The sequence below is a fragment of the Eubalaena glacialis genome, chromosome 17 (genome assembly GCF_028564815.1).
Source record: "Eubalaena glacialis isolate mEubGla1 chromosome 17, mEubGla1.1.hap2.+ XY, whole genome shotgun sequence".
NCBI classification, from domain to species: Eukaryota; Metazoa; Chordata; class Mammalia; order Artiodactyla; family Balaenidae; genus Eubalaena; species Eubalaena glacialis.
The window spans coordinates 61326265-61335523 of NC_083732.1; the positions used below are offsets into that span (position 1 = coordinate 61326265).

The 9259-nt window shown below is 36.3% G+C and overlaps 1 pseudogene; it reads left to right on the forward strand.

Moving 5' to 3' along the window:
* Positions 1–5646: 5646 nt before the first annotated feature.
* LOC133077048 (dnaJ homolog subfamily A member 1-like) lies at positions 5647–8918 on the forward strand (annotated as a pseudogene).
* The last annotated feature ends 341 nt before the right edge of the window (positions 8919–9259 follow it).

The window sequence follows — 9259 nt, forward strand, 5'->3', positions numbered from 1 at the left end:
TGACTGAAATGCTTTGCTATGGTTGGAGAGGATAGCATAGAAGACACCACCCCCCACTCCCCTTAATGATGAGGAATAAATGGTTTTTGTCCTATTTGTAAAACTGTGTTGTCAATATGCAACAAAATAGAAAATGTATGTACTATATAATGTTAATATAAAATACAGAGCATACAATTGTATCTATGATACTATAAACATGTAAAAGTTGAATATGCCACAAGGATAGGAAGTAGATGATGTGGACAAAATTTTAACTTTGTTCGTTTGCTTGGGACTATGAGTGATTTTCTACTTGAATTTCTGTTATTTCAATATAATCTTTATGATAGTTATTTAAAGCCATAGTCTCATCTTAAAGGCAGGAAATTTTATGGAGCATAATACTTTATTGCATTAATTGATAAACACGTTATTCTCGTATCATAACATTTAAGGGATACTCAAGGTTTTCCCCATTTCCATTTCTTCTCTGAAGAGAAGAAACTTTGATATGGCACAATGGAAACAATGAAGTAAAGGGTAGAGCTTCAGTGAAGTTGAATGTGAGATGCTGATAGAACTGGAGAGGGATAAGTTCTCTCTTGACTCAACTTCCCATTGTCTATTGTGGACCATCATCTCATCCATTGGCTGTGAAATGAGCGGTTTGAAATAATTTTCAAATTGGACTTAGTAACTTAGACTTTGGAATTCATGCATGATTTGAATGCCTGGGTTCAGATGAAAGAAGGCAAGAAGAAGCTATGTCCAGCTTCTAGAGTAGGTGATTAGCGAAGGGCAGGGGTAAATGAGTCTCTGGGTTTGTTATATGACTCAGTCTAGTTCACCCGGGCAGGGAGTAGTATGGGAATCTCTCTCTCTCTCTCTTTCTCATTCACACAACTACCCACTCCCATGCTAAACGCACATTTCGGTAATCCAGCCAGAGTGGCAGTGGTTATAAAGTTCCCTAATCAAGGGCTTGGAGATTTGGGATCCCAGCCATCTTTTACCATTACCTTCCTATTGAAATGGAATCTTCTTATGCATATTACACTGATCTTTTTGATCCCTCTTACACATTGCAGAACTCCCCTTAATAGTGATACTTTTGACTGCAATGAAGCTACCACATATGTTTACTATAATTATATGAAAAGTGACAAACATCTTACTATAAAAACAGTTAAGCTACTTGATTTTTTTCTAAAGAGAATTATTAGAAAAACAGCATAACATGGAAGAAAAGGCAAAGGACTGGGAGATAGGAAAGGCTGATTCTAGTCTAATCACTGCTATGACCAGCATGACCACTTTCACTTGAATGACTCAAGCTCTCTCATGGACTAGTTGATCTCTAGGTAGGGTGATCACACAGGCTCTTTTCCCTGAGACAGTCCTGGTTTACACCTGTTATCCCAATGTAATTATTAATAGCACCCTTTTCACTTTCAAAAGTGTCCTGGTTTGAATGATAAAGTACATGGTTACCTTATCTCTAAAGGTCCTTTCAACTTGACTATTCTTTGATGTTGCCTGGAGATGAGATGTGGAATCAATTGTCTGAGAGCAAGTCATTGAAATTCTAGTTCTTTATTTTGAGCAGTGGTGAGAGATGAAGGTATTGAGTTTGATATGGCCCAGATCATGAAGGCCTGATATTCAAAGACTTTTAATTTTATCCTGAAGTCTATGGGGATATATTTTAATCAGGAAAGAAACTGAGACATCACTTTGGCTGCATTTTAGAGAACGAATTTTAAGAGACTGTTGCTGGAGATAGCAACCTTGTTAAGAGATTATTACAATAGTTCAATAAGAAATGATGGAGGTCTTAACCAAGATAATGACAGTAGAGGAAAGAAAAATACTAATTAAAGAGATATTCAGATGGTAATATCTTTAGGATATGGGGTATGGTGACTGAATAGGGTGATTATGGGATAGGCTACAGTCTAGGGTGCCCTCCCCCTGATCCTAACTATTTGTTAAATGATTGGATGAATAGTGATACCATTCATGGAAAGGGAAACCATCAGAGTTCTGAACTAAAGATCTGATGAGCTCATTGCTAGAGTTGTGGAATCTGGTACATTTGTGGGACATAAAATGGAAATATCCAGTAGACATTTAGATATAGGATAAGAACATTAGAATACTGGATTCTGGTCTGGTGATGTAGATTTGGGAGTGATTAACACATTCAAAGAGCCTGGAAAACATCCAGGGGAATATGGAGTGAGACAAAATTGAACCAATGAAAGAAACATGGGGTCCCCTAGCATGAAAGGAAAGAGCAAATAAAGAGAAATACCTGAACAGGAGACTGATAAGGAGCTCCAGAGAAGTAGGAAAAAATCCATGAGAATGATGTCATATAACCACAGAAGTTAAAGACTCCTTTTTTAGAGCACAATTTAGAGCTTCAATTTAGTAGTGCTCAAAATTTTTGGTCTCAGGATTCCTTCTTACTTAAAAATCTTTGAGGATCCCAAAGAATTTGTAGACTACAGCTATTGGTGTTTATTATATTAGACATAACATTGAGAAAGTTGAAAATATTTATCAATTATCTAACCACAACAATAATAGATTCATTTAATGTTAACAAAATACATGATTTCTGTGAAAATAACTACATTTTCAAAAATATTTTAGTGAGATGAGTCAAATTGTTTTATACAAATCTCTTTAATGTACAGATTAATATAAGGCAGATGAATTCTCGTATCTGCTTTTGCATTTATTCTGCTGCAATATGTTGTTTGAGTTCAGGTATATGAAGAAAACCTGGCCACACATAGATATTTCGCTGGAGAAGAGTTGAGTATTTTCATAGCTTTTTATGATAATTGTAAATATTCTTCTTTGATATTACACCAGAACTTGACTGGTGATAGTTTCCTGAAGGTTAGTTACAATGTGACATCTAAAACCATATCAAATAACTTCTTGTATTGTATTGCATTAAAATTCCTTGGTCTATCTTGAACTTCAAAAGAATCCTTAACTTTGCATCAGTTTGTATCATCTCTTGCAGGTCATTTGGAAAATACTAGCTTACTAGTTACGTAGATCTTTCAAATGTTGACATATTTTGATATATAATATTTAAAAATTACGTTTATCAATATCACTGCTGTTCTCATCAGAAAAGTACTGGGAAGCTGTCAAGTGCATGGTGGCAGATACAAGTTTTCCAATATTCTAATTTTCTCTTGAAAGCTCAAATTTTATCATTGGCAAAACATGCTGTCAGTTGTCTTCATTGAAGAAACAGGTTCACTACATTTGTTTTCAACAAAATGTCTGACAAATACTCAAATCCAAATCACCATGGTCTACCTGTTAGTTGTTTTTTCAAGTAAAAATTGTGTTCCATGAATAAAGCAGCTAATCCAGAAGCTTACAATTCAATTGCACAAGAGTTTTCCTTTGGTATCCAGGAAAGGATACCAAATTGCTTAATATGCACGCTCTATTTTGTCATATAGAATGTTAAAATCGCATGTGCTCTAGAGTTGGGATTTAATAAAATTAATATTTCTTACTATTTCACGAAGGGTGTTATTCAGTGAAATGACTTTATTTTGTATTAACTGCATGTTGTAGTGAAAAACTGTGGTATAGTTTGGGGCCTCTGCCTTGGTTGGTGATAAGGTGCCGATGGTTCTACCAACATTGATTTTACACAATCAGTACAAATATGAACACAGTGAAAAGTGCCAAAAATGTCTTCATAATATTGTGAAAATAGTTTTGATTTTGCAGATGCTCAGAATGGGTCTTGGAACCCCAGGGGTGCTCAGACCACACACTGAGAACCACTGTCTTTAACTGAACTCTGAGAAGGCTACACCGTCGAATGCTGGAGAAAAGGTAAAAACAAAACAAAACAAAATACTACCTAAAATCAACTAAAGGGCTCCACTGGATTTTGCAACAAGGGCCTCATGGACAGTCTTCTTGAGAAAAGTTCTAGGGTTCATGTTTTCCAGGTTAATGTGTCTTCATTAAGTACCACATGAAGTGATGTAAAGAAAAAATATACTTTCTCCCACTTCAATGAATGTATTGTATCCATTTTAAATAGAAATGCTTAAATGTATGAAGGTATTAATTATGGTGGTCATCAAACCTGGAAGAGCATATCAAATTTCTCTGACTAGGAACTAAATGTCTTTTCCTTCTTCGAATTATGGATCTAGCATGTAGAACAATTTGTCATGCCATTTATAACAACCAGGGGTAAAAAGCAAATCCCAAGAAAGGGATAGTCAGAAACTCTATACCCAGTGGCTACAATGTACAGAAGTCACATGCAATGGTTCAATATATTAAGAACCTACTTTAAAATGATTTGAATAAAAGGATATAAGGTTATTTGGCAGACTGTAGGACATATGGGCCTTTTTACACATATGAAGGGCAGGCAGTGTGTTAAGAAAGTGACATTTCTTGAGCATCTTCTCTGGGCCTTTCTCTGAGTCAGAAATATTATTCATCTCATCTTATATAAAAGATGAACCCTTTCAAAGCCCTTAAAGCCAGGTACTATTAACTCTTCCATAAAGACCACTAACCCTATCTAACCCCATAAACTTTATCTTAAACTCTATCTAAAAGTGAATTTCATCTAGGTTAAACAACTTGCAAAGTTAATGAGATTTTGTTTCTTGATTAATGTTATCTGAGTGAAATCAATTTCTTTATGAAGTATGATTTCTTCTTCACTCAACATAGTTGTTAAGCTTTGGATTCTATATACAGCATACTGTTCTATAATACTGGATTACATTGTTTCAATTTATAAAGCACTTTTGCAAATGTAATTGTAGGGAAACGGAGGTTAAGTCAGGTAACCTTTCCATCATCTCACAGGTATTGACCCTGACTGAGCAGCTCCAGAAGCCAAGGGATCTGCAATGTCATGAGATGTTTAGTAAGTTACTAAAGACAGTAACTTTGCTGTCCTCGGGTTAATATTTCTAGTATTCACTCATAAGGCAATAGTGATTCCTATATTGTTACACCCAATCAGTACTGAATAGATTCGGATATGTGTATCAGCATTTATCTTATCATCTGGTATCTGTCTGATTTACTTCTAATTTTTGTTTGGCTTTAGACTGGATATTATGTTTCATTTTATTATGGAACGTTTCCCATCAATGTTAAATAAATGCTCTCAGGGTTATATAACATCAAAATTCAATGATGCTTGGCAGCATTAACCCTCTGTTAGCCTTTATGATATCTAAAAATAACTGCTTACCTTTACTGTTGCCGGCAACTAAAGTGTCATCTAGGTGTTTACATTAAACTTTTGCTTTTGGATTAACCTTCAATCCTTTTTTTCCTCTGCATGACTTAGTGTTTCCTTTAAGTCCAGGTTTTTTTCTAAAATCACTTTCCTACATGGAACATTATGGTTTTGGTTTCTTTTTTTGAACTTCATTTCCAGCTTTTCCAATCAGTCAAACAAGATTTTGAGACATGTCTATATTTGCCTTGTCTCCTTCCATTCATTTACCTGTTAGCTATGCCTCCTTTCATGTTTATGTTTTAATGAGCCCATGATCATCTTACTCTTCTGTAGCCAAATTCATATCTTCAAACAGATACCACAGCATATGCCAACAAATATATAGCATTTTCGGAGGAATGGAGTATAAAGAGAAAGTGATTGGCATTTCAGGCAGCTGGGGAGAAGTGAACGAAGTCACAGAGACAGGAAAGTCTGGGACAGGTACAGAGACTGGGAATTCATTTAAAATTTGATGAAGTATATGTGATTGAAATTAGTATAATATTCTGAAAGAGAATCTTTAAACTTCGGGGTTTTTTTTGTATTTTCCCCTTTGCTTATCAAATATTTACAGGCAATCAGTTATAGGGCATTTGGGTCTTCAAGAAAGCAGAACACATAAATTTAAATAGCATGTTTTGATTATTTATTCTCATACTGAAAAATGAACACCCACATACACATGCGCCAGATACTTTCTTCCCAAAATATTTATCTGTCTTTCCTGGAGTATAAAGAAGTAAAAAAATGAAATACCACGAATATAAGATAGATGGATAAACTTTAGCCATATAAAAGTACAGGAGACAGGACTTCCCTGGTGGCGCAGTGGTTAAGAATCCACCTGCCAATGCAGGGGACACGGGTTCGAGCCCTGGTCCAGGAAGGTCCCACATGCCGTGGAGCAACTAAACCCATGGGCCACAACTACTGAGCCTGCGCTCTAGAGCCCATGAGCCACAACTACTGAGCCCACGTGCCACAGCTACTGAAGCCCGCGTGCCTAGAGCCCGTGCTCCACAACGAGAAGCCACCGCAATGAGAAGCCCGCGCACCGCAACGAAGAGTAGCCCCCCGCTCACCACAACTAGAGAAAACCCGCGTGCAGCAACGAAGACCCAATGCAGCCAAATAAATAAATAAATAAGTAAATGGAAAAAAACCCTTACATTAAAAAAAAGAAAAGTACAGGAGAAAATATTTGAGAAATCAATGCAGTTTATAAACTGTGTATGTTCTTGATGTGAGTTTGCTTCATTAAGAGCAGAAGAAAAAATAAGTGCATTAGCATTGTTCAAGCCCTAATTAAAACCCTGTTGAGAATTTAAATGTGGGCTCCACAATATTCAAATATTGTACACTGTGGGACCTTAGAAGTAGTATAAGGAAATACTTTCCAGAATAAAAGATTGCTTGATGTTGAAATAATTTCTGCTAAAGGCAATGATTAAGATAGCTAGGATTCTATATTGAACCACTGATGAACAGTGGAGGGTAGAAATAAGAATTTAAAATAGTGTCAGTAGGTTTCTTTAATTTTTACATTTATGGCTGTAACAAAAAGTACACGAAAATGAAACTATGACGACATGCAGTAGCCATTTATTACAAAAGAAAATGAGACAAAAATTACTTTGTGTAAGGTTGCTCTTGAAAATTCTTGTTATTCATAAACTGTCACTTTAAATAAGGGACTGATTCCATAAAGTGAGGAGACTATTACTCGTAAAGCATTAAGACACACAGCTAAATGTCAGTCACCACAAATTTTCATGTTTATCTAGAATTTGACACATGTTGACAATTTCTTTTATTGCAATTCAATTCACAAGTCAAGATACTGACCAGAAAATGTTTTAGGTCAATAATGTTGAATATTTTATTATAAAAGGAAAATGTTTTCCACAACAATCTTAGATGGGGAAAGAAATGATATTTCCTTACTAATGTGAAAAATTTAGTGAATGATTATAGACTTTGGATTAATAGCACCAGATAGGAACCATCAAAATTGAATTTAGCACTTTTTCATTTCATGTCCAATATACCTGTGAAATTTTAAATCAAAGGTAAAAAAGTTCTGTAATCATCGCTCAGATGACTTAGTGTGGGGAAGAATTTTATCTACATAACAAACATCATTTGCTGAATACTTACTATGTGCTATTATGTTATATGCACAATATGATATTGCTGATCCTCAAAATAATCCTGCAAGGTAGGTATTATTATTTAAATTTTACATATAAGAATATTGAGACCGGGAACTTTCCAGAACGCTTGATGAAAAGGCGGAGGAGCGGCAGCTGCCCGAGCTGCGCACAGCAACGCGCTCCTTCCTGCTCCCCTACACCGGCATCAGCCCGCTCACCAGCTGTAGGAAATACTGAAAGAAACCACTTATTATGATGTTTTGGGGGTCAAACCCAATGCCACCCAAGAAGAACTGAAAAAGGTTTACAGGAAACTGGCCTTGAAGTACCACCCTGATAGGAATCCAAATGAAGGAGAGAAGTTTAAACAGATTTCTCAAGCTTACGAAGTGCTCTCAGATGCAAAGAAAAGGGAATTATATGACAAAGGAGGAGAGCAGGCAATTAAAGAAGGTGGAGCAGGTGGTGGTTTTGGCTCCTCCATGGACCTCTTTGATATGTTTTTTGGAGGAAGAGGCAGGATGCAGAGAGAAAGGAGAGGTAAAAATGTGCATCAACTCACAGTAACCTTAGAAGATTTATATAATGGTGCAACAAGAAAACTAGCTCTGCAAAAGAATGTGATTTGTGACATATGTGAAGGCCGAGGTGGTAAGAAAGGAGGGTTAGTGCTGTCCCAATAGCCGAGGTACTGGAATGCAAATAAGAATTCATCAAATAGGACCTGGAATGGTTCAGCAAATTCAGTCTGTCTGCGTGGAGTGCCAGGGCCATGGGGAGTGGATCAGTCCTAAAGATAGATGTAAAAGTTGCAATGGAAGGAAGATAGTTTGAGAGAAGAAAATTCTAGAAGTTCATATTGACAAAGGCATGAAAGATGCCCAGAAGATAACATTCCATGGTGAAGGAGACCAAGAACCAGGACTGGAGCCAGGAGATATTATCATTGTTTTAGATTAGAAGGACCATGCTGTTTTTACTTGACGAGGAGAAGACCTTTTCATGTGTATGGACATACAGCTGGTTGAGGCATTGTGTGGCTTCCAAAAGCCAATATCTACTCTTGACAACCAAACTATAGTCATCACTTCTCATCCAAGTCAGATTGTCAAGCATGGAGATATCAAGTGTGTACTAAATGAAGGCATGCAGATTTATCGTAGTCTATATGAAAAGGGTCGCCTAATCATTGAATTTAAGGTAAACTTTCCTGAGAATGGCTTTCTCTCCCCTGATAAACTCTCTTTGCTGGAAAAACTCCTACCTGAGAGGAAGGAAGTGGAAGAGACTGATGAAATGGACCAGGTAGAACTAGTGGACTTTGATCCAAATCAGGAAAGATGGCGCCATTACAATGGAGAAGCATATGAGGATGATGAACATCATCCTCGGGGTGGTTCAGTGTCAGATCTCCTAATGGGGCCAGTGAATAACACTCACTGCTGGCATTTTATTTGCAGTAGTGATTGAGTGAAGGACTACAATCATAATATGCTCACTACTTTCTATTGTTTGTTTTAATATTCAACTATAGTAGTGTTTTAAAAGTTAAATGAAGAATAAACTCAAATATAAAAGCTCTGACTTTGCCCTGTATGTATGATGACTTCAGTGCGCAAGATAAGTCTAATACTTGTAAAAACTACTTTAAAATATTTCCCCTAGCATTTGTTAGACCATACTTTGTAATTGATTTCAGCTATGTACATGGAATAGCTTAGACTGAAATGCCAGGTATATGTATTGACTTCAGTGTATGACCCTTAATTGTTAAGCTATGAAGTTAAAACTGTATTTAACTGGCAGTCAGACAAAG